The sequence below is a fragment of the Anomalospiza imberbis genome, chromosome 9 (genome assembly GCF_031753505.1).
Source record: "Anomalospiza imberbis isolate Cuckoo-Finch-1a 21T00152 chromosome 9, ASM3175350v1, whole genome shotgun sequence".
NCBI classification, from domain to species: Eukaryota; Metazoa; Chordata; class Aves; order Passeriformes; family Viduidae; genus Anomalospiza; species Anomalospiza imberbis.
In genome coordinates, this window is record NC_089689.1 from 28,480,965 (window position 1) to 28,499,000 (window position 18,036).

At 39.3% G+C, this 18,036-nt stretch overlaps 1 protein-coding gene across 11 annotated transcripts in view; it reads left to right on the top strand.

Annotated features, from left to right (window-relative positions):
• The first annotated feature begins 10,414 nt into the window (after positions 1-10,414).
• Positions 10,415-18,036, top strand: part of NFIA (nuclear factor I A) — a 409,015-nt gene continuing 401,393 nt past the window's right edge. For all 11 annotated transcript variants that reach the window (XM_068198897.1, XM_068198899.1, XM_068198898.1 and 8 more), the window contains exons 1-3: positions 10,415-10,551; positions 11,070-11,155; positions 13,318-13,382. The gene's annotated coding sequence lies outside the window, so the exon portion shown is untranslated. The remainder of the gene's footprint in view (positions 10,552-11,069; positions 11,156-13,317; positions 13,383-18,036) is intronic.

Below are 18,036 nucleotides of genomic sequence, written 5' to 3' on the forward strand. Positions count from 1 at the left end.
GTTTTCTGCATCAGAGACTGAAATGGATCAGAAATGATCAGTCTGCATCACAGACTGAAATGAAACCTGACCATTGCAGGTTGCAGACCTGAGCTGCAAGGGAAGAGTGGTGCAGCCAAGGATCATTAACAGCAAATAGGATGAGGGAAATATTAAGGATATGTTAGGAGTTAACTTCTGTCTGTAAAGCATTTCAGTTATAGCAAAATATCCAGGAAAACACATCCATGTTCTGAGATGTATGTTCAGAAACAGTTCAAAAGCAGAATTTCAGAAAACAGTGGGTGTAAAGACAACAGGTGAATGTGCTGAATGGCCAGGTTAAAATATGGACAAGAGGTATGAAGAAAAGAGAGGAAAGCACAAATAAAAGGAGCTTTGGAACACTCTTACTTGGAGGCAGAGAAAAAGGACAAAAACAATATTTAAGGAATAAAAGAAAGAAATCCTGAATGTTTCCTCTTAGAAAAGAAACATTAGCCTATTTGTTCTGCCCAAATTTCCACTCTCCATTGTTTTATTTGATTTTTTCACATAGATAAAGATGTTCCCCATATTTTTTTGTTCTATTTCATTTTATAATGTTACCTGATATATTTCACATAGTGATGAAAGTTTTTCAAAAATTCTTACTGTACTATATACATCACTTGATTAAATGCATGAGTGTTAGGGATGAGAGGTACTACTCAACAAAGATCTGTTATTAATGTTCTTGGATCATCAGTGCAGAACACAACAATCATTTTCCATTGTAAGTTTTATCTCTCCTCTCCTTCCACAGAAATGGTAAAGTTTCTCATGCAAGACCCACAAAGCAGGTTCAGGAGGGAGCCTGGTTACAAGTACGTATGGATTTTGGATACAGTTTTGTTATGCCTTACTTCAGCAGAATATCCAAGGCAACAAAGAGAAAGGAAATGTGAAACCGTCCAAAGCACTGGCTGAGCCGTAGCGCCAGGGGGGGAAGAAAGCACAGAGAGACAGAGAATGCCTGAAATGTCTGCAAAATGTAACTCAATTATCAGAGATCAGCCATAACAAGGAAAAAAAATCACATAAGGCTGTAAGAGCTATAAGTATCAAATAGTTACGTTTACTGCATTTATAAACAGATATCTTTTGGCAGGAGACTCAAAGAGGCCTCCACAAGGCACGAGAATCTGGGCTTGAATCCATTCACTCTGTGAATTAATTGACTTGGTTTGAACTCTACTGTTTTCAGTTGGAGAATTCACTGTGAACATGTTGTACATATCTCAGATATCAAATAGCAAATGTACTGAAGCCAGATACTGAACTGGAGCCAGAAATTTTTCATTAATCAGTATTGTATGCTTTCTGTGAATAGGAAATAGAACAACAACAAAAAGCAGACAAGAATGGGGAAAATATTTTTCTCTCTCTCCCTGTTTCTACACCCCCACATATGCTATTATTATTACTCAGTATTTACATTGCAGTCACACCCAGTGGTTCCAACGGAGCAGGAGCCCTGCAGCGCTAGGTACTGTACAAAATAAATACACTTGAAGAGACAATGGCTGCTCTCAAGAGCTTAAAGTCCAAACAGATGGGACAGATGAGAGAGAGGTGTAGAAAGGTGACTGAGGTGGCCAGAGGTCAGACAGTGAGTCTGTGTAAAAGCTCAGAATCCTTTTCTAGGGGGAAATCCTGAAATAATTGTCAAAACCTGTAAGTTTTAGTGGAGAAAACATTTCATCCCACACCACCAGTACCCATTAACCACCAGGCTCCAGCAGCTCCCCAGTGCTGCAGCTCAAAATTCACTTCTAGGCAGAAAGGGTAGCTGAAAATCACAATAACACATTATAATATCACACTCACAGGCTTTTGTGAAAGGGCAGATTTAGCAGGGAGCTGAGAGTACAGTAGCCCTCGCCACCATCTGACAGAAAGGAGGCTGCCCCCCCTCCCTGTGCTCCTTTAATTAATCCATTAATTTCCTCATGATTTATGCCATGCAAGAGGTCAGAACCAATATCTTCACAACCCAGGAAAGAATGATAGGTTAGATTTCCATTTCTTCGCTGTTCTTCTTGGCAAAGCACCACACAACTGGCAGCTATCACAAACAAAAGCCACCCCTCCTTTTGGGCAGCCAGAGGGAATACAGACATTTTGCAAAGCACCTTCGTTTGCTCAGCAAACCCAGTGGTTCCCATCCTTGCCATGCCCAAGTGACGTGGTAACAGAGCCTGCATTTACTGTGCACTGTGTTCTCTACTTCAGTCTCATCTCCCACATAACCTGTCCTGAGCAAAACTTCATCACTGTGTGTTTAGATTGTGATGTGCCATGGCCAAAAATATTTATTTAGAAAATGACTGCAGGAATATCGTCTAAACACATGAGGAATCTGCTGGAATTTGATCATGGCTTCTCTGTCTTGCCTCAGCTTTTTAAGCTACCTATTTGCAAGCCAAATATATACATAAAAGGGAAAGCACGTTACACAGTTGCTGGAGGGAAGGATATTCCTACTTATACAAATGAGCAGGGGGAAATGGAGACAGAGAGAAGAAGACCATAACCAGGAAAATAAATGAGCAGATGGAGAAAACAACAAATGAGGAAATAACACCAGGCAGAGTCATGGCTGTGATTCCAGACGGCCCACCTGCACATGTTTTATGGAGAGCATGCATAAGAAGAATATTTCCATTGGCCATCTCAGTGTTTGCTTCCCATTACTGGCACATCCTATTTGCCCTAAATCCTGCTGAATGCTGGAAAGAATACAGAAACAAGCAAAAATAACAACACAAAGGGTTCATTAATGTCTCTGGGACTTACAAGTCTGCTGGCAGCAAACTGGGGAATCCTCTCAGGGAACCCACTGACCCAGAGCTCTTCCCACTTCCTTCCCTCTGAATTCTGACCCCAAGCATCCCATTAACCTAATCTCCAGCTCTTTTGGAAATCAGAAAAAACTCACAAAATAATTTGACTCCCTAAACCACTGACCTTTGAAATTACATTCATATTTTAAAGGCCCAGTCTAGAATAGCCTACTGTGAACAGAAAGACACGCACTGTATATTTAACCCATGAATCAGAACAATAATGGGATACATATAGATTCCATACATGTTACCTAGCTAACTGCCAGGTATAAGCCCATTATTAACCCCAAACAGATAATGCATGTGAAATACAACTGCTTTTTCTTCAGCAGGAGTTTAACATGGTTTGGGTAAGACTGGCTTAAAAATTACATTTTTTTTTCCTCATGAAGATATATACAGCATTTGAGCAACTGTTTGGAGAAATCTCTCTATTCTGTTCTACAGAACTCCTTACTGGAGATTTATTAAAGATTTGTGATCCTACCTCATCTGGTCAGGAAGCACAGTTTGCTTCTGACTCTTGAAATTTTATGGTTTACATAGAGTGCTCAGAACAGTTCCAGCCATGTGCACTCCAACTTCCTGAGCAAGAAAATGTACATCAGCTCCCATTCTTTCTGCCCAGTAGCCCTCTTTACAGATTTGGAAGGAGAAAAACACCAAGGAAACACAAAAAGAAAACATGAACACTTTCCCCCCAAAATGGCCCACTTTCCCCCCCACCATGGCCCTATATTCACGCAATTAATTGAAACAGAAAGGAAGGAAAACATAATTTTCCTGAATTTCAAAGCAGAATCCCTAAGTCTCTCCCATAGCTAAAATTCCCCCCTCCACCCTGCATATGAAGCTCCTGTTTATGTATAATGATGAAAATTTTAGACAAATGAAAATGCAGCTTACCAGTTCAATAATATAAAGAAAAGGTCTTTGTTACTTTGGGGAGTAGATTTCTGTTTAATTCATATTTTTTTACTGTTTTGTTTGATTTTTTTCAAATGGTTCCCCAAATCACTAAGCTTCCTCTGGCAAAAGGAATACAACTCACTAAGAATTGACCTCCAAAAGCAGTAAGAGACCCTGACACAGCTATCTATGCTCATAAAGAATGCAAACTGCATTCTTCCTTCCAGCACCCATTTAGTCTGCTCCAGAATAAATATATTTGCTTGTAGCCAAGTCTGAAGAAAGTATAGTCAATAGACAGATGTGTTATATATTTGGGTAAAAGCGTCCATTTCCTCTCCACGTTACCTCCCATTTCTGGTAGTTCTATATTCTAAATAAAGAATTACTAAAATCCCTTATTTGGCATGGGAGATTGCCAGCTGTTGAATCCAAAGCAGTTCAATTTAATCTAGACAACCACTGTCTGGTTCAAATGAAATATGAATATTTATTGTTACTAAATACATGAATTATTTACATTATTTATATTAGCCAGAAAAAGAGTTGCGAACATCTTTAAAACAAGAGATGGTTGTGCTGCTGACTGTGAAGAGTCAGAAATATAAAAATATTCTTAAAATATTTTATTTATTGATTGAGCATACACAGTTTGCATACAATCTAGTCTTGGGAATATATATAAAAATATACATATATATATACATGCATGTATATATACATAGGTATATCTGAATAGGGCAGGAACTGAGAGAAGCGCAATGTTCTTGATCCCTAGGGGATCAGAATCTTGTAGGATGAAAGCCAGGCAAAGTAGGAAACAGGCAGATGATAATAAGCAAGAAACTGGGACTAGGAAGAAGTCTACAGTGTAAGTGTCCATAGGAAAGGGAAGAGAGTAGTAAAAAAGGGAGAATTTAGAAGGACATTTAGGGAGAAGTCACTGGAAAGGAGTGAAGAGCAATTCACTCAAGTGCAGTCAAATAAAAAACAGAGAAGAAATTCAAAGCTGAGAAATTTGTTATAGGTGGTGATCCTGAGAAAGGGGAGTCTTTCCATTTGGTCTCTGTAGCAGGCAGACAACTGCTGCTAACAGCCTGTCTACAATTTGAAGGGAGGAGCAGGGGTTGTGGGAGTGAAGACACCCAAGGATTCAGCCTGAATGAGAATGGCTGGAGCGCCGGCTGCAGTCCCAGCTCAGTGCTAACCAGCGCTCCTACTAAAAAAATCCACCTCCTTTCAGAAATGTGGAGCTTTCTTGTGTTATTATGCAGCACTCTGCATGTGCAGAAGTGTCTGGGGTCAGCCGTGTGGCACTCACAGCACGGAGCAGAGGGATGCCACGGGAAGATGAAGCAGTGTGGTGGAAATAGAGCAAACAGGGCAGTGCTTGGATTGCTGGGAAAGCTGGACAGGCTTTGAACAAGGGGAGGAAAAGGATTTATCTGCACATCTGCCCATTTGTTTTGACATTTGGAGAATATTTTGATTCAGAAATATGGAGTAGCAGGACTACTTCAGCTAACAGCTAGGAATATCCAATGTGGATGAAATATTTCTCCACATATTGTTGAGAGTTTGTTTTCAGAGGGCACCTTGGACTGCAAGTGACCAATAAATACCCTCCAAGAAATCATGATCTTTGAGAGGTGTGAATAGAGGCAGCACTGAGTGTACTGCCCTGACTGTAAAGGTCTGCATTTGACCCAAACCAAAGAGAATGGGATTTTGCTTACGAATCTTTATTTTTTCTGAAAAAAAAAAAATCTAATTTAATAGAACCATAGAATGATTTGGGTTGGAAAGGACTGTAAAGATCATCCAGTTCTACTGGGGATCAAAATGTTAATATTAAACAAATTATCATGGAGAAACTGAGGCAAAAGTTTTATTGCTAGGCAAATATGAAGGACAGTTGCTGTTAAATAATGCAGGAAATATCCAGGATATTTTAAATCTGAAAAAAGTCCAATCACTGACTCAATAGTTGTAAAAAAGGCTTGTGAATAGAACATTCCTTAAAAGCCTATTACAGAGTACCCTGCATTTGTTTTAGGACTGTCTATACTTCAGTTATTTTGACCTAGGGTTGATCTGAATTTTCAAAGCAAAAGCCATTTTTGAGCAATCCCATGCTAGGAAAGCCACAGTCACATACTGACATAGCTATCTTATCACATAAAATAGCAGTGTTGTGTTGATCATATTAGGTGCTGGGCAAACCCAAAACGCTGATGGTCCCTGCTCAGGAGCAGAGACCAGCACAGGACTGGGACTGCCTTGCTGAAACCCTCCAATATCCTTCTGTAACTGTTTCTGCACTTTCTCAAGCTGATCAGCAGTCTGGTGACTGAAAGAATTAACCTTTAAATCATAATGCCCACAGAACGGGCCCTCTGCACTTTCCTAACCTACCAAGGTGTATGAGAGTTAGGAAGGAAGGTAGAGTTGTTCCTCCTCCCTGCTCTGAATCAAGGAGATGCTGAGAACAGCCCCAGCAAATCCACATTTTCCTGCTCTTAGCCAGTGTGTGACCTCTTCAGTGAAAACATATAACACATTATGTAGCTGCTATTAGTAACAGCGCTGTAGCCCAGAATCTAAAAAGGTCAGATTAATATTAATTGTCTTATAGGTATCAAGTTATATGCCATATATACTCCTAGTAAAGGTCAATATGGCCTTCCCTTATTTTATATCCATCTGCTTCATTAGGTAAGGAAAAGTAAGCTAGATATAATGGATTTTTTGGTAGTTTTAATCAACAATTTCATCAAAAGCACATTTTTCACCTGTACTAACAACATAATGGAAAACTAGATCAATACATTAATTATACTCACTGCTTTCTAAACTCTATTTTTAAATGAATTATGGTAAGTGTTGTAGAAAGAGGAAAGAAAAAACCTATACAACCAGAAGACATTCACTTTCAGTGGCAGGCAAATAGTCTCGAAAATATGTCTGCCTATTTTTATTTTTCAAATAGTTTCATTATTGTTCCATATAAAAGATCAGAAATTAGCAAGTCTTTAATTGTAATGTCCATCCAATGGCAAACAAGCAGCAGAGCTGATTTTGATAGCATATTACACAGAGCAGAGTGAAGTAACAGCAGACTGCTAATGGTAGAAATGGCAGTTGCAATATTACTCTGAGGAAAATCCAAAATGTTTATTTGTTGGACCTCCTCCTCAGACCACTATGGTGAGGATAAATATCCTCATCATCTCCATCCACTTGAGGTTCTGTAACCAAAACAACATGAGAGTAGGGAAGCATCTCTACAGCCAGGATTATTCTTTTTCAGAAAGTCTGTTTCCATACTGAAAGACCTATTTGTCTTCCAAGGTGTTGACTTCTTATTTGTCTCCCAAGATGTGGAATTCTTATAAACCTAGAAAGTAGGAAAGAGCTACAAATCAGCTGAAATTTCTCAGCAGACCTTAGCAGACTTTGAAAAACATTTTTTCCCCAGGGAAAGTAGGAGCTGCAGGTCTCTCCAGTTTTCCAGCCTCAATAACTCTCTCTCCACACCCAAAACTCATCACACATCTCTTATGTGCTTCGTTGTACAACAGAGAACAGTGCAGGGAGCCCCAAGCAGGCACCATTTTGGGCCAGAAAGTCTCTACACAACACAACAAATTTACACAGCACAGATCCACAAGCAGCTTTGCTTTGGAGACAGATATTATTAATTTGAATGCAAACCTGCAGAATTGTGGCTGTACAGATTCAGATCCAGCTCGTGGAGAGGGAGGAGGGTTTTTCCCTTTTTGCCTCAGTGACTCCAGTTCCAGAGTCAGCTGTGACATTTCTAACCCGGAATCTAAGTCAGCTTTACATGTGTACAGTAACTACTCAGCATCTGTTCCAGTTTCCTTACCCCAAAAGACACTTTTTCATAAGCTTGTTTTCCACCTCTGGGCAATATTGAGAAGATTGAAGACAGAGCAAGAGATGGATTAATCTAAAAAGGAACAAGATAATTTTAAGCTAGCAACTCTTCCATACCAAGGTCTATTCAGCTTCATGCTGTGCTACTGCTCCCATTTCTTCTCTCCATTCTCCCCAAAACAACACCTCTTTAACTCTTATTTCCCAATTTGTTCATATATTTTAAGTGCCCACTTAAAAAGGAGAGCTGAGTCCTACATTGCTTTCTTCTTCTTCTTGCAGGTTAAGTCCCAAAGACATCTTGCTTCCAGGCATTCATTCATTCCTCATGCACAAGTCTACACCATTTGGGGAGCTTTAATTACATAGCCTACTATCCCATGATCCTGATCCTCTGACCTACAGGACAGGTCAGATTTAAAAACATCTGGGACTGGATTCTTTGCTGGTTGTGGGGAAAGTGGAGAATTCTAATCTTCTGACTGAAAAGTGATGGGAGACCTCTGCAAATATTAAACAAGTAATTGTGTGAGGAGTGGAATGAATTAAGTCTGTTTCTTCATGAATTTGAGGTGCATAAAAGCATGACCTCAGACTCAAGTTTTTCTGTATAGCTGTGTTATTTACTGCAGCTCTCACCTCCTTGAATTCTCTGGAGCCTCATAAGATGTAAGTCCATGCTGCAGCTTTCCCTCAGCTGGGCAACACCAACATCTTTTGTTCATCTATCGGGCCCCATATTTTTAGGAAATTTGTTAGAACCCACATACTTTGAAAATTCTGTCATTTCATCACAGTTGATTGGAAAAGGCCACTAGATTCAAAAATTATTAGGGGGTACACAAGGACAGATACATGCACAGAGACAGCCTGATCACAGATGCCTTGTTTCCATAGGAAACCAAACTAAAAATAGACAGTTTCTTAAGTGTTAAAGATGGAATTTTTATTTGTTTTTGCAGTTGGGAACCAAACAGACCCACTATTCACATGGCTGTAGCACATGAGAAATATGAAAGAAAAGTAATCTTAGTTTTTTTCTGATAGATACCTCAATAAGTGTAATTCAGTGACCAGTGGCACAACAGCCAAGCGTCCAAAGGCTGAAATACACTGGGCTGGATGAAAGGTTGTCTATGGGACAGTTACTATGAGCTTTTTTTCTTTTAGCATTATCATTAAAATAATTTGTTAAGTCATTTGCTACTAATGCAACACACCATGACATCGAATCTGTGTAAATCTCATTGTTTTGAATGATCTGTGCACAACTAAGGTCTCTGTTTTATTTTTCATTCATCAAAAAATGATAAAACAGATGTTAGCAACTCATTTTTTCCCCCCATCAGTTGCTAAGTATCAACCTCAAAGTGCCATGCAGCAGCAAATGATGGCTAGGCATATCACAAGTGAGAAGGCACAGCTTTATTTATAATCAGAATAATATGGTCATTGTAACCTGCTTATGAGTTGTGCAGGGCAACCTTTGCCTGCATCCTCATAGAAGCAGACATCTTCCATCCAGATGTCCTTAGTGTATTTGATGTGTTTGAGCTGAATCCCTCAGGGATATTATATAAAGATAGCTATAGGAGTGAGGTGAGGCTTTTGAGGGATGGATAGGAGAGATGGAGAGAGTGACTGACAACTCAGGCTATCTGTGTATCATCCAGCTAAACATGTAGGGATCCTAGGACCACAAGAACTGTATAAATACAGATAATCTGAGAACACCAAGAGATCTTGGAACAGAAGGCTATTTTTGAGGTGTAGTAATAACACGAAAAGAACTTCCATGGCATTCTACATGGCAGTATGTGAGATTTTTGTGTGAAAACAACCTTTTAAACCCACTTTTGTTGAGACAGAAGCTGCAGGTAGTTCAGGCTGGTTGTGCCTATTGTTACCACCATGCCTCAGGTGAGATCTAGTAGTCAATAACTTAAGAGGCTGAGCACATCATTTTAGCTGTATAAATGTGGATGCCTGGGCCATTATCAACAAATGGTGGATGCGGCTGCAGATTTCCCAGGAAGCAGTGCCATGGCATTAATTTATTTGCCTTCATGCAGCAACAGACAGCCATGTAAGCTGGTGTAGAGGTCTGTGTCCCCAAACCCTGTGCAACCCAGCTGCTGCTGGGCCTCAGCTTTACTGTGAAGTCTTTCTACTTTCTACTTCAAAAACATAAAAGTCATTTAGGAGATAGGAAAAGCACTCTCAGACCACCACATCCAAATGTTCCCTCAGCAGCACTGAGGCCACCACTAAACTGTGTCCCCGAGTGCCTTATCCGTACCTCTTTTAAATCCACCCAGGGACGGGGACTCCACTGCTATTCTGGGCAGTCTGTGCCATGGATGGACAACACTTGCCATGAAGAAATTTTCCCTAATATCCAATCTAAACCTTACCTGGTACAACTTGAGGCCGTTTTGTCTTGCAGGAATAACTTACAACCTTGTGGTTAGTAGCGTGCTCAGAGCCCCCTCATGCAGCTCGCAGGCTACAGCGGGTGGGTGACAGCGAGGGCAGCCGCGTTGCCACAAGGTTCCTCATCTTCCCGCCAAAATGTTCCCCATCTTCACACCATAGCCTAGCTTCAGGAAACAGAGACATATTCTGGAGAAAGAAAGTGGGAATGTGGAGCAGGTGCGAGACCCCCGGGTGAGGGGTGAGCAGGGACGGGTGTTTGTGCTGACCGGCGAGGCGGGAGGGAGGGACGGGAGGGACGGGAGTCCATGAGGGAGCGCGGCCGAGGCGGCCGCCATGATGGCGGTCTGAGGGAGGGAGCGGGCCGCTGCCCGTGAACGAGTTAAAAGTCACATCTGAAAACTTTTTCCACACCGCAGCTTGGATGCCGGGTAGAGAAAAGGTTAGGAAGTGCTAGCTTAAATCCAGGATGGAGTTTTTCAAGGATAGGTTGTTACACACAGATTGATGCCACACTGTTGTCAACATGCCAGGGGTAGTTTTAGCTGTCAGCTCTGTCAGAGTCTGCCAACCAACTTTAACTTGTTTTCTGACTTTTCCAAATGTTTTCCAAGTTTTTGCTTGCTGTGCTGAGGATAAATTGTCCCTCAGTTTCTGTAAAACCACATTTGTTTACTTGTTTCCTTTTCATCTCCGTTTCTTTCTGTGGTTTTCCCTTTTTAGGGAAAAAAAAAAAGCACAAAACTTGCACCTTTGCCCAACCATAATATAAACACAGTTCACTAAAGCTGCCTCATAAACTATAAGATTTTGCTCATCCACATTTGTGCAATGCACACTTGCCTCCTTCATGGGCTGGGATGTGCTCCACCACAGTCCTGCCCAAGGTAAGGGCAGCACATCCCAAAATAAACTCAGGAATAAACAGTCACCGTGACTCTTCTCTGTGTTTTCCTACAGGTGAAGATTTCTTTCTTCTGGAATGAAAGATTTTGAGGAAAAATCTTCCAGAATTATCTGACCATGTGTGCAAGAGATTTGAGCAGGTAAGCCACAACCCTTTCTCCTTTCCCAGACCCTCACTGGACTGATAGCGAATAACTCCATTTGGGAAAACAAATCTCTCATTACAAACACAGTAATTACAGTGAAATAACATTTAAGGAATGTTAAAAGGACTGGGGACTTCAAAGATTGAAACATTAGAAAGCTGAAATTAAGACTGCAGAAGTTCTGTGTATGCATTATGCTACATTTACTCGACTGTGTGGGTTTTTATTCACATATAAGATAGATGGGACAGAAAAACTTCTGTTTTTCCTCACAGTTCAATGTGTGGTCCCAGGCCTTGTTTACTGCCCGGAGTTATTAATTTCCTCTTCAGCTTTTTACAGGCACATTTAGGTATGTTACCAACAAGATTTAATTTATTTTTGTTATACTACCAGAAGGTGAAGGGAAATGATGTACAGAAAGCAGAAAAAATCCTAATTTTATAATTATTTCAGAATACTTATCACTAATTCCTCACATTACTACACTAATTCAGGGTTAACTACAGAAAATATGTTCTTATTCCTATTATTTTTTTAAAATGCAGCAAAGTAAAAATCTGCAGCAGTTGGATCACCTGAGTGACATTAGTCAGTTGTTAAATTCAATAATTTTTTTCCTTGGAATCCACTGAACTCACAGTAATAATATGTATAAAAGAGAATTTTCAATTCAGGCTACTTTCTATTTTCAATGTATCTAAAAAAAAATCTTTTCCATATACTCATGCTTCTTTTTTGCTGATACTTGAGTTTACTATAAATGTTTACTATATGTTGAGTTACTATAAATGTTTATGGGAATACCAAGTTAAACTTTATATGTTCCTGGCATGGCCCTTTATGTCCTCACCTTCAGCTGGTTCAGCACTCCAGTGTTTCTAACCCTGGATTCTCAGTGTGGGCCCTCTGAAAATGACACATATAAGACACCATACATCACTGACTACATGATGGCTTTAGTAATGGCACTTATAGAGTCCAGACCTCAGTGGTAAGTGGATTTAACTTTCCTATAACCCCCAAGAATCTCTACCTCATTTATTAGCTCTAGTTTCTCAATATGTGGAGATCCAGACCAGTCTACTTCACTGTTTAACTCTGGTTCATCCCAGCATAGGTCAGAACTATGCAAGGAATAAGGCAAGAGATTTTTAGAAAAAATGGCACACAATTATGTTATTAAAGATATAATGCATATGAACAGAGGGAATTCAATTTCAACTGAAGGAATAACATCGATTCTGTAATCTCTTTTCCCATAATTCCTTGGCATTAAAAGACGTATAATTTCAGTATAGTCCCTGCCTGTCATCTTTCTAAAAGGATCATAAATAAAATGTAAAACAGATCTTCCATCACAATGACATCCCTGAGGGTCGGTCCTGAGTCTTGGACCTTTTGTACCATAGCTTGGACCTCTCTACCTGAGCTAACAGAACAGTTAACAGCAGCTTCCACATATGCTGTCCTTATTGCCTTCCAGTTGCAGGTTTCTCCACTTACACCCTTTCCATAGCCAGTTCCAGTCCTTTTTTCCCTTGCTAATTTGTCAGACCTGCCTTTTTTCTAACCTGTAAGTTATCCTGGGACAGGATTTGTTCAGTGAAAGGCTACAAAAAAGACCTATGAAAGGCTGCCGAACCCTTCTCTCTACCATAGTACAGAAAGTTAGGCTTGTCCTCTCAGATGTGTCCTGGAAAATTAATCAGGATGAATTTTGATAATGGATTAGTGTAAATGGAGTGATGGAGGGTAGAGCCATATAACCAAAACATTCCAGCATAGATTTGAGGATGAAGTTGGTGGGCATGAGCTGCTCTGCAGTAACTGCATGTGTGCTTGTTGTTACTCCACTGTAAATTAAATATAACATATCCCTCTGTAAAGTAAACTATTTCACATTTACTAGTGGCAGTAACTGTATACTGCAAATTCAAATTCAATCTTAGGTCACTGTCATTTATTTCTAGACCTGTGTGAGAATTAAGTGGCCCTACATCGTGCGAGTTGCACTTTGCAGCAAGGTCACTGTCATTCTGCAACTACCAAGTGTTTGGTGAAGGGCAACAGATCCACTATGAATTCACATTTATATTTAACTCAGATTTTCATACATAGCACCAAGTAAACAAACACTTTTCCACCTCTTTCAGAGTCATCATCCCGGGAGGAAATTGTCATGTTGTGATTCAGCTCTGTGAGTGGACCAGTCTTTGTGGTAAGTCCAAGGCAGAACTATCAGGGTTTTCTCACTCCAAGTCATGAAAAGCATAACAGTAAAACATGCAAGAGGAGGTTGTACATGATATATCACAAAATGTGGTTTGGCACCCAGCATAGTAACAGTTTAGGGAACAGGCTGTTCTTTAAATAATATGCTTTTGTTTTCATGTTTTAATTCTTCATGCTGCTGATTTAGAGCAAAGGCTTTTTTCTTAAAAAAAAAAAAAAAAAAAGAAAAAAAAAGTAGTTCCTTATCTAATGCATCAAAACCGAAAAGTATGTGGTTTCTTTGTCAAACGTTTCAATAAAGGATTCAACTTTCTCAAGGGGCCCTTGTAGAATTCACATTGGAATAAGATTCTGGGTGGGTGTTTTTCATTTTAACCAGGGGCTGGATTTTCAGTTGTTGATGCCTGCACATGTACATGCACAAATTCACATGCCTGACTTCGAAAATCTGATCTTAAACACACAGCAGGTGAGTGAATGATGTAGGGGACTGAAGAAAACTTCATTATTCACCTAAAAATACCAAAAGAACCATGACCTGAGAGGTGCCTGTCACCAGGCTTTAGCAGAGGTCAAGGGGCTGATGTAATTGGCACCTTTTGAATTTGGTGGTGTTATGTCACTAAACACAGACCCAGCAGTTAATCCTTGAAATAATTAGAGGTTCAAAGCTGCACTTAATTTTGTCTGTTTTTGTTTCTCTCTCCCCTTTCAGAAGGAAGTTTATTTTCTGTCTTACTGGGTGTTTATCCTGAAGACACTGTAGAGCAATTCCTGACTTAAATTTTAAGTCTGTAGTAGAATTACAGGTAACAGAGGAGTTAAATGTGTGGTGAGAGGAGTTGTTTGATAATGCCACTACTGTCAGCTTTCTGCTTTCCTGTATTTACAATATGCAGAAAAAAATAGCTCAGTGATCAATTTTTCAATTCCATTGCAAAATAAATACTAAAAAATGTGCCTTGCATTGTCTCTGAATTTAACATTCAAATGTAAATTTTTTTTCCCTATTTATATCACTTAAAATTTCTCGGGAACTTGTCTTCTTACAGGTTTAGGTAAATTTTTTAATGACAGATACTTGGTTCTGAGGAGAAATTCTAAAGTATTCATAATCAAACAAAGAGAGATTTCCTGAAATCATCCATTTTTATTTTGAAAAGGACCAGGAATAAAAAGATTTGCCGTTTATATTTTCTGCATATTTTTTCCAAATTATTGACCAAATCTGTTCTAAAAGAAGAAATTTTTTTTTCTTCAAAACTGTCAAAAAAAGCCCCCCGATTCTATTTTGAGCATTCCATTTATGATGAAAAATAACATAAAACAAATTTTGAATTTTTTTTTTTATTTCACAACAGAAAATTAAAAGGGAAAAGGCAAAAGTAAAATATATTTTTGCAAGATGGAGCATTTGAAACCAATTTCTCATCTGTCTTTGTGGAAATAACTTATTTTTCTCTAAATCGTGGTGATAGATAGCCAAGGCATCCAGTCTTCAGCAGTACCTGGGATATTATTGGGCGAACCTACAAATATGGGGCTTGTAGCAAAGACTAAAGGGGAAACAAGAGGGAAAATTCCTTATTTGGTGGACTAAAAGCAGTGAACAACCAACCAGATTGTTAAGCCATGAGTAGAGGGAAAACATTAAAATGCTAAAAACCACTTGGGCTAAACTGTGTCAGTGTCAATGTGAGTTGTCTCTTTCTGAAGCCTCTCATGTTGATAAGCCCTGCCTATAAACCTCCATCACGATAATTCTGATCATTTTAAGTGTTGAGGCCCAGGGTGAAATCCTGGCTCTGCTGGCATCTTTGATCTGAACTTAAGTTCAGCCCAAATGAAAGCAGTAGCCTTGCTGACAAATGTCCAGTGGTCTAAGGGAGACTCAGTCACTGAGTTAATCAGTCCCATGCAATATATTCAACAAAGGTCAGTAAGATGGAAGGTCTTGTATTTAGATCACTTGGAAGATAAGCACGCCAGGCTGAAACAAGACTCCAGAGAAATCAAGGGACAGCATTATTTGGATATTTGTTGTATGGCTTGTTGGCGAATTTTAAAATGTACTTTATCCTTATTCAAATCCAGTATAGATCAAAGTAGAAGAATATGATCTCTGTGGGAAGAAGCCACAGAAACAATATCTGTGCACCTGCCTACAGATCTATGAAAGCATTTTCAAAACAGACATTTTGGAAAGAGGCAACTACTGCTAATCTATTATTGTTTCCATGTAGATATTTATATAAATCCTCTTCTTGTAAATTGCCACATACCCTGCTTAGCTTTGCATTTAGGCAAAAGAAGTACAACTTCAGCCTCTGTAAATAAAATTTAAAGCTGAGGTGGCTTAGCAATCTGGGCTTAATAGATGCAACTGTGTAAGAATTACCTATTAATTATAAAATCATTCGATTAAAAGGATAGTAACTTTTTTTACTGACTTTTAAACATTTTCTGCTTGATTGCTTTCCTTTAGGAAAATCTAAAAATGCAGTCTGACTAGTAGCTACAACCCTATCCTATCCATCGACTGTACCTGTTAATTTAAGACCCAATCACTTGAACACGGTGGGATAACACACGCTGTAACGTCGTGTGTGCAGTGCACACATGTGTGTTTACCCCTACATGCCTTCTTTAATTTTCTTCCTGAGACTAGCACGCTTTGGAATGATATTTTAATTTATTATTATGAAAGGAATGGCAACTGGTTTTTAATGGTTACAGAATGGTGACTCACAACACTGTCCCAGATGCTGTCACCGTCGCTATGAGAGCAGATTTGCAACATCTTGTCATGGGCACACATCAGTGCTCATGCCTGCTGCCTTCATCCCAGAGGACAGCCTAACACCTGCTGCTGGCAGCGTGCCGGCCCTTCGGGGAACAAATGTTCCATTGCTGCTGGGTGATAGGACAGGACAGACTCGAGATTCCAAGTGAACTGGCTAAAGGCACCCTAGGGCTCAGTGCACCCACCCCGGCACCCAGATGGTTGCTGTTTCTGTAGGAATATTAGAGAATGAGTGGTGTGCCTGTAGCTGTCCCCTAAATAAAGGAAAAGAGAAAAAAATCATCAGCATCCTGGATGATAAGATTTCTAGCATTTGCTGTTGTTTCTTATGAAAAGCCCCCCAATAATATTTTTCCAGTCACCATTATACTGAGGGAGTATATTGTGCCTACTATATTTATCTAAAGAACTTAAAAGAGTCTATAAAAAATAATGTTTTAACAGGAAAATATAAATGCAAATCCACTTCTGGTTGGATTATATGCCTTTTTTCCTGCAGAATATTCTTAACCTTACACAATTTACAAAACCTGGACAAAACAGACACGATTTTTATATTTCACATAATGTTCCACTGCCATACCTTTATCTTGCCAGAGGTACTACATTTAGATGTAAGAATAAAACAAACAAAAAAAAAGAGTAAATACTCTTTTTTGTATTTTTTTTTTGTGTCTTTTAAATGTATTTTTCAGTGCACCTATCCTAGAGTTGTAAGAATAAAGAATACTGTGCACTAGCTCTGGGGAGCCCAGATTTCTCGCTGAGGTCAAGGAGAGCTAAAAGGACTCCTGGCTTAGAATAAGAAGCTCAGTGCAATTCAGGATCAGGTCTCTTGGACTGTGTGTAATGCGTTTCTTTCCATTTATTCCCACTCCACTTCCAGTGGGGTGATAATAGCAGCGTTACAATGTCTTCACTTCATGTGGATTGAATAGCAGGCTAATAAAGATGAGGGTGGTGCTTTTTTCAGCTGTTATACTCAAATTTCAAATAAGACCATTTTTATTCTCTGTTTTTGAAAAGCCTTTTTGTCCACATTATTCCCTAAAGCTTAGATCAAAACCATGTCATGTGTCTGAGGGAGGTACAGTCCAGGACACAGTGCATTAGTATTTCAGCTACTGTAATATAGTTTTGATACTCCTTTGCATTTCAGCTTTTGCACAGGAATTTACTCCCATAAAAATGAAATACCTTAAAAAAATAAAAAGATTGATCATATATTTATAGAAGGGTGGCTTGATCAGAAGCCACTAGATTGTTGCAGTTTAACTCTTGTGTGGTTTAAATCAATGTGCAGTGGAGGTGATATTTCACATTCCCTGCAGTGTGCTGCACTTCTCTGCAAAAAATCAATCAAATCTACATCACAACACAGTGAGCAACACTGAACTGCCAACAAGAGAATTCTGGATGGCTTTCACTGGTTAAAATTTCCAAATTTCCCCCTTTTATTAGTTTAATGGCTGGGATATATCCATAATTGTAAGGAAAAAGCATATCATACACACAGTGTCCACACTCTGTGCAGTTCTTTGAACATTTATTCCTATGTTATTCTTTCTGATGATCTCTAAATGAAGTTCCCAGGTAATGCCAATTTACAATAATTTTGTAATCCCACTAGTTGCCCTGGGCAAATCTCATTGTTTTTCTTTGTCCCCTCACTGCCTCTGTAAAATTATGCTAATAATAGCCACACCAGAGAGATGCTGGGTAAATTTGTGTGCCTGCAGAGGACTTTGAAGATGAAAAGGCTTATTTAAATGTTACATATTGCCACAAGTATTATTATTAAAGCTTAAGAGTGCATTCTGCCCTTGAACGGACACAC